Source organism: Drosophila ananassae, unplaced genomic scaffold, assembly GCF_017639315.1.
Source record: "Drosophila ananassae strain 14024-0371.13 unplaced genomic scaffold, ASM1763931v2 tig00000121, whole genome shotgun sequence".
NCBI lineage: Eukaryota > Metazoa > Arthropoda > Insecta > Diptera > Drosophilidae > Drosophila > Drosophila ananassae.
This window is the reverse complement of record NW_025319120.1, coordinates 98,628-112,424: the sequence shown is the minus strand read 5'-3', so window position 1 is coordinate 112,424 and position 13,797 is coordinate 98,628.

Here is a 13,797-nt window from a genome sequence, read left to right as displayed (position 1 = left end):
AAAAACGGAACTCAAATAAAAATATATTTTTTCAAACTATTTTTGAAGAAGATATTTAATTGGCGCAGTCGGTAGGATGTGTAAAAGTGACCAGTGATCAATCGAGATCATAGAACATCGTTGAAGTATTTTGTGCTAATGCAACTGCAGCCTTAATACTAACCGCGAGTGTTAATCGCTATTCACATCCGCAAAAGAACTTACGTGTTAGTTTCAATTTGTAGCCCACTTTTCGAAGTGTGACTGCTACCGAAAATATACAAAACACAAAAACTTAAAATAAATTAGTAGCCCGCTTTCATAGTGTGACCGCTACCGAAACAAATAAGAAATACGAACATTACAATGGCCGAACCAGTAGCACAAGTCCAGTTACTCTCCGAGCTACACCTTAATCAGGCTTTAAGCCAGATTAGGCAAGTTCCCAATTTTAATGGAAGCACCAGGGAATTAAGTGCATTCATCAGACGGATCGAATACATTTTAAATTTGTATCCATCAACTGATCCGCGTCAAACAGCTGTATTCTTCAGTGCAATCGAGATGCAATTATCAGGAGATGCCCAGCGAGTGTCACAGATATCAGCAGCAACCAATTGGCCCGATCTAAGGATTGCTCTCATCGATGAGTATAAAACCCAAACCCCATGCGAGGAATTACTAAGACGACTCTACAATACCCCTTTCAATGGAAGCATTCGTAAGTTCGTCGAGGATCTAGAATATAAAATATTTGTCATAACAAACAAATTGTCGTTAGAAAATAACAATTTAAATACAATGATTTATAATAATGCCATGAATAATACTGTAAAAGATGTAATAATGAGAAAACTTCCTGACAGGTTATTCATGACATTAGCAAGGCACGATATAACTACAGTCAGTAAACTTAAACAAGTAGCACAACAAGAAGGTTGTTATGATTCTGGTTCTGATAAAATTAAATCACAACATAATTCAAAACAAAACGGACAAGATAGGAGAAATTATCAAAGAAATAATAATTTCCAAAGAAATAATTCCTTTTATAATAATAATAATCAACAAAATTATAATCAGCAAAGTAACTATAGACAACCAAATAATTTCAATCAACAACAATTTCAACAGGAATTGCAGCAAAATTTAAATCATGGTAGAGCTCAGAATCCTATGAATTATCAACAGCCAACATCTTCTTTACAAGGTTATAATTCTAACAAACCAGTGAAAAGACAGCGTGAATATTCAAGCGATCAATCTACACTAGTCGGCATATATATTTTGACATAGCGATGCTTCATTTTCTTTTTCAATTATTTCTTTATTTAAAGGAAAACAATTATTGATTTAATTTCAAATAGATATTAGTAATGTTTTATTACCAAAATAACAGTTTTAGGTTTTTTATAAATGTATTTTGTATTTATTTTTTAATTTAAACTAAAATAAACTAAATTCGATAGGTGGCATAAGTATTTTGACATAGCTTTGTTTCACAATTAAATATAACAGAGTGCAACAGTGATTCTGAACCTTTATAGTGAAATAGTAGGAATTGTTTAACTGTTCGAGTATTACACAAAACCGTGTATAAAAAATTGTTTAACACCCTAAAAATCTTGATTTATTTTAACAAAACCAGTTTTCGGGACTTTTTTGCGCTTAAAAATTCCTAAACTCGTTTTTTTAAACCGATTTCAAAATTGCCGATGTTTTTCAATAGTTAAAGGTTGTAACTTTTGAAAAAAAAATATATCTTCGATTTTTTTAGGCAAAAAGGACAAAATTTTTACACCTGAAACTGAAATTTTCGCCTTTTGATCGTGTTTTTCGGATTTTGACGCCAGTTTTTCGGTACAACTTACAAAATTTCTGTCATGAATGCCACATATCAATGTTGTCTCATTAATACTGAATAAAAAGAGACAAATTTCATTAAAAAACTATGAAAATTGTTGAAGTTATAACGGTTATTCCAAAAAAAGTCAATTCAACATTGCGAGCACTATAAGAATAAGAGCATATTCCTACTGTTACTCCGGTGCGCTCGCAATGTTGAATTGACTTTTTTTGGAATAACCGTTATAACTTCAACAATTTTCATAGTTTTTTAATGAAATTTGTCTCTTTTTATTCAGTATTAATGAGACAACATTGATATGTGGCATTCATGACAGAAATTTTGTAAGTTGTACCGAAAAACTGGCGTCAAAATCCGAAAAACACGATCAAAAGGCGAAAATTTCAGTTTCAGGTGTAAAAATTTTGTCCTTTTTGCCTAAAAAAATCGAAGATATATTTTTTTTTCAAAAGTTACAACCTTTAACTATTGAAAAACATCGGCAATTTTGAAATCGGTTTAAAAAAACGAGTTTAGGAATTTTTAAGCGCAAAAAAGTCCCGAAAACTGGTTTTGTTAAAATAAATCAAGATTTTTAGGGTGTTAAACAATTTTTTATACACGGTTTTGTGTAATACTCGAACAGTTAAACAATTCCTACTATTTCACTATAAAGGTTCAGAATCACAGTTGCACTCTGTTATATTTAATTGTGAAACAAAACTATGTCAAAATACTTATGCCACCTATCGAATTTAGTTTATTTTAGTTTAAATTAAAAAATAAATACAAAATACATTTATAAAAAACCTAAAACTGTTATTTTGGTAATAAAACATTACTAATATCTATTTGAAATTAAATCAATAATTGTTTTCCTTTAAATAAAGAAATAATTGAAAAAGAAAATGAAGCATCGCTATGTCAAAATATATATGCCGACTAGTGTAGAATGGAAATCGAAAATTTTCATCAAATAGCCTCGGATCCAATAGAAGAAATAGAAATCCTTACATCAGAATAACTATTAACAATCGCGCATTTAAATGTGTAATAGATACAGGAAGTTCAATAAACCTAATAAAAGAAAATTATTTTAATTTCCCACAAACATTAAAAACGTTAGAAGTGCACACAATTAATGGTGTAATTAAATTAAATAAGTCCGTAAATTTTAAATCAAGTAAGCTTTGTCCGATCGATCAACCATTTTGGGTTCACAATTTTTCGCAAAAATATGACATATTGATAGGAAGAGAGTATTTAGAAGCATGTGAAGCAATTATTAATAATAAACAGGAAACAGTCACTTTGAGCGGATTTGTTTTTTCCATGATATATAACCACGAAGATTTCAAGAATTCCGAAATTGAAACATTGGAAGATTATCTCAGTCCACCTTCATCTGAGGATATATCTTTTAATTTTTCAATTAATAATGACTTAGAAGAAAATAATAAATTTCGAATAAATCATCTTAATAAAGAAGAAAGAACTAAATTAAATAACATTTTATTTGAATTTAGGGATATCCAGTACAGGGAAGGTGAAAATTTGACCTTTACCAGTGCTATAAAACATTCAATCCAAACCAAACATGAAGATCCTATTTACAAAAAACCTTATAAATACCCCCAAGCTTATGATCAAGAAGTAGAAGTCCAAATTAAAGAAATGATGAATCAGGGAATAATACGTAAATCGAAATCCCCTTATTGTTCTCCAATATGGATAGTCCCAAAGAAAGAAGATGCATCAGGTAAAAAGAAATTTCGAATAGTAATAGACTATCGAAGTCTAAATGAAATAACTATTGATGATAAGTATCCGATACCAGTTATGGATGAAATACTTGACAAACTTGGAAAGTGTCAATATTTTACAACAATTGACCTTGCCAAGGGTTTCCATCAAATTCAAATGGATGAAAATTCTATTTCAAAAACAGCTTTTTCTACTAAAAATGGACATTACGAATACACACGAATGCCATTTGGTCTGAAAAATGCGCCTGCAACTTTCCAACGTTGCTTGAACAATTTATTAGAAGATTTAATATACCAGCATTGCCTTGTTTACATGGATGACATAATTATATTTTCTACTTCATTAGAAGAACACATATTGTCCATAAAAAAGGTGTTTTCAAAACTTCGAGAAGCTAATCTTAAACTTCAACTTGGCAAATGTGAGTTTATGAAAAAGGAAACTGAATTCCTTGGACATATAATAACAAGAGAAGGAATAAAGCCAAACCCCCAAAAAATTGAGGCAATACAAAAATTTCCAATACCAAAAACTCAAAAAGAAATAAAATCATTTTTAGGTCTCTGTGGATTTTATAGAAAATTCATACCAGATTTTGCTAAAATTGCAAAACCTATGACTGTAAACTTAAAGAAAGGTTCCACTATAAATTCAACCAATAAAGAATATTTAGAAGCATTTGAGAAATTAAAACTTCTTATTACATCAGACCCAATTTTAATTTACCCTAACTTTGAAAAATTATTTTCCTTAACAACAGATGCTAGCAATGTCGCCATAGGCGCAGTATTATCGCAAAATCATAAACCTATTTGTTATGCAAGTAGAACTCTTAATGAACATGAAATTAATTATTCAGCAATAGAAAAAGAGCTTCTGGCTATAGTCTGGGCCACTAAATATTTTAGGTCTTATCTCTTTGGTAGAAAATTCGAAATCCTTAGCGATCATAGACCATTAGTTTGGCTTCATAATATAAAAGAACCAAACATGAAACTACAAAGATGGAGAATAAAATTAAACGAGTTTGACTTCACTATTAAATATTTGCCGGGAAAGGAAAACCAGGTAGCTGATGCTCTGTCAAGAGTGAAGCTAGAAGAAAATTTTTTAGGAGAAACACCGGATAATACCGAGTCATTACCCACAATAGCAACAGTTCATAGTGCACATGAAGACAATCAGAATTATATAGAAATAACGGAAAGACCTTTAAACTATTACAATAGACAAATTGAATTTCACAGAGGAAACTCAAATGAAGTCAAATTGAGCCAATACTTTCATAAAACCAACCTTAAAATAATTTATAAAGAAATGACCCATGAATATGCAAAAGAATTAATTAAAGAACATTTGTGCTCTAAAAAAAGTGTTATTTATTTTCCTTGTGAAATGGACTTCATAATATTTCAAAATGCTTATATAGAAATCATCAGCCCAAACAACTTAACCAAAGTTATGAAAACTAGTACAATATTAACAGACGTCCAAACATTCGCCGAATTCAAGGAAATTGTCCTTAAAGCTCACGTAGAATTATTACATCCAGGAATAGAAAAACAAACAAGCCTTTTTAAAGAAAAATATTATTTTCCCGATTATCAGAGATTAATTCAGAATATTATAAATGAGTGTGAAATTTGTAACCTTGCTAAAACAGAACACAGAGATACAAAACTTACATTTGAATTAACCCCAGAAACCTTTAACCCCAGAGAAAAATATGTTATAGATTTTTACATGATCGATAATAAACAATTCTTATCTTGCATTGATATTTATTCCAAATATGCTGCTTTAATAAATGTCAACAGTAGGGATTGGTTAGAAGCAAAAAGGGCATTACTCATGATATTTAATGTAATGGGTAAACCAAAAGAAATTAAAGCCGACAAAGACTCTGCATTTATGTGCTCAGCATTGCAACTTTGGCTGCAATCAGAAGATGTAAGAATAACTATAACCACAAGTAAAAATGGCGTTTCTGACATAGAGAGATTTCATAAAACTATTAATGAAAAATTAAGAATTATAAATTGTGAACGGAATCCTGAAAATATAATTACTAAATTTGAAACAATCGTTTATATTTATAATCATAAAACAAAACATAGCTCTACAGGTAGAACACCAGCAGACATTTTTATTTTCGCCGGAACTCCAAGTTATAATATTCAAGTGAATAAAACAAAGAAAATAAACAAGCTTAATAAAAATCGTCATACATTCGATATTGATACTAGGTATAGACAAGCTCCACTTATAAAATCTAAAACAACAAATCCTTTTAGGAAGACAGGCCAAATTACACAAACTGACGAAAAACATTATGTAGAAAAAAATAGAGGTAGAGAAATCACACACTATAAATCGAAATTTAAAAAGAAAAAGAAAATTAATACCAGCAAATATAATAATTCCAGATTTCCACCGGAAGACAACCCAGCTTAATAAAATTATCTTTTATATAATAACTTTATCATGTCTTATATATCACGCCATGTGTCAGAACATAGATATCAATCCAATTCAAGCAAAAAATGGATACTTAATTTTCCAAACAGGTAACATAGATCTGCCCACTAATTATGAATATCATTGTCTCACAGTCAATTTAACTAAAACTGAACAAACTTATAAAAATCTAATGGAACAAACACGAGAATTTGAACATTTGGATCAAATTCAATATCTAAAAGAAAAATTAAATAGAGAAATGAATGGAATAAAAATTGCTCAACGAAACAAAAGAGGACTTGCAAATTTTGTAGGTACCTTTTATAAATATTTATTTGGCACATTGGATCAACAAGATAGGGAAGAATTAGAATCAAAAATTGATAACTTGTCCGAAAATAGTATACAGATCAACGAATTAAATAAAGTTATTGATGCAATTAATAAAGGAATAGAAACAGTAAATCGTTTAAATGAAAACCAAAATGAAAACCAAAGGTTAGCAATCCTTATTTTCAATTTACAAGAATTTACAGAATACATAGAAGACATTGAATTAGGAATGCAATTTACAAGATTAGGCATATTCAACCCAAAGCTCCTAAAACATGACCCGCTTAAACATATTAATTCAGAAAAATTGTTAAATATTAAAACATCTACTTGGTTACAAGTTAATACTAACGAAATATTGATAATTTCTCATATTCCTCGTACTATTATTAAAACCCCCATTTACAAAATTTTACCGTATCCGGATCAGAATCAGAATATAATAACCGAAACATTGCATGATAAATATTACATAAAAAATCAGCAAGTCTTTAAAGTAAAAACAAAAGAAATAGTAAATAATAAATGTATAATAGGTCTCTTAAGACAATCAAATACAGAATGTAGATATACAAAAATGTACAAGAACTTCGAATTAAATTATATTGAACCCAACATTATAATAACATGGAATTTACCAAAAACTTTGTTAAATCAGAATTGTATAAATAAAGATCTAATAGCAGAAGGAAACAATATAATAAAAGTATTCAACTGTTCTATACAAATAGAAGATGTAATAATAACAAATACTATGCTTGATTACACCCGAACTATTTATGTAAACAACAACATAACTAAACTCGAACCTTTATCGTATATCGTAGCCAAAGAAATATTCCAAAACCACTCAAAACAATATTTTAAAACTCAAACAATTTTACTAATACTACTAGTAGTAATAATTATTATTATAATCATATATTTGATTTATAAATTTAAGAACATCCCAAAAAAGATAATAATTAATTATAAAAAACAAAAGGTTATAACTCCCGAAGAAAAAACTATAAGTTCAGAGAATAAAGAACATGACCTACAGTTATACCCCAAACTAACCGCCTGAGGACAGGCTAAATTCTTAAGGATGGGGAAGTAACATATCAACAAAATTTCTTTAAGTGTATATCAGTAAATTTTGTAAACCAATTTTGTAAACCGAAGCTGAAGCCTTTTGTATTGAAATTCGTAATCCAGCTGCAAATTGCATCATTCCAATTTTTGTAAAAACATAAACATTTAATTTTTCAATTCGGCTGAAAACAGTCTCATTTAAGATTTCCAATTTCTAAGAGCCACTTCAGATTGAAAACCAAAACAATATTTTGGTAAACAGAATCCCGACTCAAATCTTTCTCACTCCTTTTAAGTGAAATAAAACTAAACAGCTCAAACCATTCTTAAATGGGCATCCACTTCACAGGAAATTTCACATTTTCTTGTCACCTCGATTAATTGAGACCCAAAGTCTTCCACGTCAACTGACACCTCAAGTAATAGGTTCCGACTCAATCGATTTCCTTCAGAAAACAAAGCCTCTCTGAGAGAAAAGCTTCTTTCGAGCTTTGATCTGCAAAAAGCTTCAGCAAGGGTAGCTATAAAAGGGACTTAGAGCCCCAAAGTTAAGTTAGTTCTGAAACTCCAAAAATTCTAAGCAGTTTTAAAAATCACACTGTATCAAAAACGGAACTCAAATAAAAATATATTTTTTCAAACTATTTTTGAAGAAGATATTTAATTATATATATATATTTAATATATTTAATTTATTAAAATATATTGTCACCAAAAAGAAATAAAAAATCTTATATGAGCTGCAGGTCACAAATGCAGCTTTATTATTATATATGTATAATAATTGTTTTTTTTTTTTTTTTTTTTTTTTTTTTTTTACGTGTGCAAGTTATATTTGTTTTTGCCAATTATAAGGTGTACTTTTATTGTATATGGTATATGTTTTTTGAAGCCGTATTAATTAATTAGCCCACTTACATGTTTGCAAATTTTTGGGTCGCTAGTTTTTGCTCGTTAGGCGCCAGTTATCTAGTTGAACGTTTCTCGATGGTAAGGCTGCTCCAGATCCGCCGGTGATGAGGTGGCACCAGTAGGGTGCTTGATGAGTAGTAGCGGTTGGCACGAATTGGCGGCAGGGCTGCTGGTCCCAGGTGGCCACTGATGGGGTGCCACCGATATGGTGGTTGATGAAGTGTAAAATAAGGTTTATGTTGAGAGGGTGACTGCCCCCCTATACCCCTGGCCTTAAGCTCAGTGGGCGAATGCAAATAATAAAACGGCGATGGCCGGAGTTAAGTTTATGGAGCTAAGTGCTCTTTATTCCAATGATTATAAAACAGAACTGAGGAACTTAGCAGTAGGGAGCTTAGTCGGCAGGCCGACCGCGTGACAGTGGGAAATACTGACGATCGCAAGATACCGGAAACCAGTGGGATCCAGGCACGGCCCCCAAAGGCGGGTATGCTGAGTCGACATTATAAAGACTAGGGTGATCCAAGAATCACCCAAGATTTCTACCGACTGTTTGTTACCCCTCAGAAGTGTTAACTTACATATGCCTTTAAGCCTCACTCCTGGGAAGTGCATTGGTCAGCAAATTCCCATGAGTTGACAACGCATACAAGTGAGCCATGCATACTTACACCCTTACGCTCGGGTCGCTATCAGCCTTATATACGAGCATAGAAATATATATGTATATGAATATAGCCGCGACTGATCGCTGCTTTTATAGGCAACGCAGCCGCGAGCAATAGAATATTAATACACTCTGGATTTGACTTTTAAAGAATAAAGAACGACATGGCTAAAAACCCAAAACATAATATCTGTATAAAGATTATATTTTGTACTTAAAGTTTACATGGCGACCGTGACACAGATCCTGCCAGGAGTCGACACAATAAAAAAAAAAAAAAAAAAAAAACAAAGTGACAAACAAACATAAATACAACATAAAAAAGTATAAATATATATAATAAAATATTTATATATATGGCACAACAAAAACAACATTATTCAACACAAAAATAAACACAATTACTTCTGAGAAAGGCCCAAAAATCATCACCGTGAATGAGTGAAAAAATAAGTTCGGAAGGCAATCCATCCCCTGTGCCACCGATGGATGACCAAGATTTCAACAAAGCTACTCCTGTCGAACAAAAAGACGCACCGACTCTAAGGAGGCTTTAAAACTGTGTCCAAGCGATGGACCACGCCCACTCACAATATCTGAGTATAGGGCTCGTCAGCAGAAAACGACACTGAAGAAAAAGAAGCGCAGCGGAAAACGAGTTCAACTACTTAGGCAGAGAAGACTCATTAAGCATCTTATAAAAGCAGCAAGGACGGAGCAGGAGAAGAAAACACACGAGAAGAACCTGGACGTTATCGAAAAAATACTTCGCAATGGTGCGCAGTAAACCAACAAGTGCTCTACATATCCGTACCAATGCCTAAGTTGCCATTAATATTTAGGAATTCTACCCAAGCCGATGCGCGAAAGCGCTGCTTGAAAAATATTAACCACTGTTAGGCTGTATACTAAAACCATATAACTGATGTTGATTTATATAGAGCAAAATATTGTAAATCAGTTATATGTAAATTAACAATTTTTATTTTTTCTTTCTCTTTTCCTTCATTTTTATAAATAAACCCAACGCAATTGCGCACGGGAATTAAAGATTTTGACCTTCTCTTAATTTTTTTTTTAATGAATAATTGCATTAATAAGTTGGACTTCAATAATAAAAATAAGCCATATATATTTGGCATAAAATATAGAATTTTAGAACAAACCCCAAATATGGGTTTAATAGAGACGAAAACTGTCGATTCCACGGCAAAAGTCATAAACAAAATAGAATCAGAAAAAGTATGGAAACGGTTACCCTATTGTTGATAATAATCGTCGTTGTAATGTTAGCGAATGGGTTTATCAAATTATACAAATTACATTATAAATGCTTGCGCAAAAGATTCCAAAGTCAAGCTAATAACTTGGATAAAATCTAAAAAAAAAAATTTAAAAAAAATACACATTGTAACATCAGTTATGATCAAAGGTAACAAATATAAAAATATTCTCAAATTGAAACAAAACAATAAAGATGACCACCATAGAAGCCATTAAAAAGGTTTACGAAAGGGATGCTTATTTTAAAGAACATGTGCAACAAATAGTCCCATCGACTCCAATAAGCATAAATCAATTAGAATACCTTCTAATTGAAACATTTAATTTCGAAAATTCACCATTAATACATTGCTGAAAAACACAAAAAGCGATTGTATTAAGCACCATTCCAGGTGTCCAAATAAAGTCAGTACTGGAAGAACATGAAACATTAGGCAAAACACTTGTTATGGTAGTATTCAGAAAATAATTCTCCGTATTAACAAAAATGCAATGGAATGAACTATACACCGAGTTGAATAAATTAAAAACCGATTTTGACAAATCATATAAATCTTGAACTCAAAATCGTACAATTCAACAGAATACCATACACAAACACGCCGAAATATTAGTAGCCCGTTTCAATAAAGCGCGGATATTAATATATGACCAGAGAGATCGATTAGATAAAAATCGATGGTCACAAGTTTCAAAGTTCCTAACAAGATTGCGATCTAACCTAATAAATATAAAAGAAAGATATGACTTGGTTATTTCAGTGCCAAGTATCTTAAACACACCCTTAGCAGTAGAACCTGGGGACGAATTAGAAACTCGAGAACTACCAACCACAAAACAAGTAGAGTTGGAAGATTTAGACTCTGATAGATTAGAAATAGAAGAAAAAGACCTAAACAATGTAACTATACCCGCAGTTCTCTTGTAATCAGAATTATCAGACAAAGATGAAGAGGATATAGATTCCAACAACATAATAGACCAAAAACCAATTATAATGGCAGACGAATTGCCCAACGGGTATACATAAAAGATATTTCAAATGCCATCCCAGAGTTCAATGGCCAAAAACTAGGTTAGGTTAGGTTAGGGCGGTGATGCAAGGGGGACATAGAAGACCCCCTCGCTTCCACTTGAGCCGCTAGGGCTCCTTGTGCTGCCGCTGGAGCAAGGGTTTCACCGAGATGCTTCCCCCCCCACCCCCCCCCCCCCCCCCACCCCTTCCTGTCTACCAGGGTGCATATATATGCCTAGACTACCTGTGGCTGCCCAGGGTAGCCTGCTTTTTTAATGAAGGCAAACCGGTCCGCGTGGAGAAATCTCTGAGAGATCGTTAAGGTCCGATAGTTCTTCGGACCCGAAGTGTTTGAGTCTGCTGCGTCCGAGTGTCGGGCAGTAGCATAAGAGGTGCGTTACCAATTATACCTCCTCTTCATCCCTGCAGCTCCTGCAGAAATCATTGTGGGGGACTGCAAGCCTGGCCGCGTGTTCGCCTATCAGCCAGTGCCCAGTAATTGCCCCAATCGCTAGGCTGCATTCTGGTCTGGTGAGAGCAATAAGTCTCGCCGACCTTTTCTGAGAGCGTGTCGGCCAGATCAGACGTGATGTTCTACAGGTCTGGAGATTACTCCATTTCCTATTGGATGCACTTTAGCCTGCAAGTAGCCAAGGGTATGCCTACAAGTTCTTTCTCCGGTAGGAGAGGGTTGGTAGTCCCTGCCCTAGCTAGTTCATCTGCAGCACAGTTTCCCTCGTGGTCCCTGTGACCGCAAACCCAAATGAGGTAGATGTCATGCGGTTCAGCCATCTCGTTGAGAGATCTGCAACAGTCATTGACTGTCCTGGAGTTGGATGAGAATCCGTCAAGTGCCTTGAGCGCTGCCTGACTATCTGAGAAGATACATATTGTACCCCGATTGCCCCTTAGAGCTGGGGATTCCAGTGCTTCCTTAATGGCTACTACCTCAGCCTGGAAAACACTACAGTGGTCGGGGAGTCTGAAGGACTCCTTTCTTGCTTCTTGATTTTGTACTTCCTGACTCCCAGCCCGTTCCTTTGCGCCCAGGCCGACAGAGTCGCATAGCGTCTGTGGGAATTTCCCTACGAAGGCAATAGCAACATCGTCCGCGTCCGCAATGATCTTACAGCCGCCACCCTCTAAAAAAACTAAATCTTCAAAGATTTATCACAGCCTTGAATTTGGTGAATTTAGCAAAAGGCACATTTGAACATATAGCGGTTTAAGTAATCAAATCAAAAATTGTATGATCAACCCTATATAAAGTCCAAAATAAAACCACTATAAATGGAATAATTAAAAAACTCAAAGCAAAAATGTCAAAAACACTTCAAAAAGGTAAAAGTTCACAACTGAAATCGAAAACTTGCGGAAGCTTCTTGAAGCTTCGTATAAAATTCAGGATAAATTCAGCACAAAAGAGGCAATCAACACAATGACTAAAAATTGTGAACATGGATGCCTTAAAACAGTACTAGAAGCAGGCAATTTTTCAACAATGAACGAAGCCATCGCTAAGTACATACAATGTAGTACCGATATGACAGGCAATCCAAGTACAATCCTATATAATCGAAGAGGACAACCCTACCACAATAACAACTTCAGAGGAAATTACCGCGGAAGAGGTTACGGAAGTGGTTAATATAACAATAATTACCACCAAAACAACGGTTATAACCAAAATAATGGGTATAACCCAAGCTATAATACCCACACCAATAATTATAGAGTTCGTGGAAATTCTAGAGGTAACAACCGTGGTGGAAATAACGGCTACAATAACAGTAACACTGGTGGAAATACCAATTCCCAAGTTCGAACTGTTGAATCCCAGCCGGAAAACTAAAGACTTCCCTTAAGAAAAAGCCACAAAACTTACAACTGTACAAAATAAACCTCAGCCTCAATATTTATGTAACCATTAAAAATTACGTTACAAAAACATCCCTAACTCTGTTAATAGATACAGGCTCAGACATTAGCATTTTAAAAATAAATTCAGATCAATATAATGAAGTAGATTCAACAAAAACCATAACAATGTCTGGTATAGGAGAAGGTACGATTCAATCTCAAGGTTTAACTTTTGTAAAAATTCAAACAGGAAAATTCATAATTCCATTTCATTTTCATTTAGTAAACAATGACTTCCCAATACCATGTGATGGCATATTGGGAATGGATTTCATAAAAAGGTTCAATTGTCAACTAGATTTTTAAATAGATCAAGATTGGTTAATAGCAAGACCATAAGATTTCAATCAAGACATAAATATTCCAATTACGCATTCAAATAATAATAACTAATTTATCCCAGCACGATCCGAAGTCGTGAGACAAATTAATATAATAACCACCCATAAAGAAGTCCTTATTAAAAATCAGTGTATAGATGAAGGCATCATTATAGCCAGCACTATAACTGATTCAAGCAACACATTTGTCCGAATATTA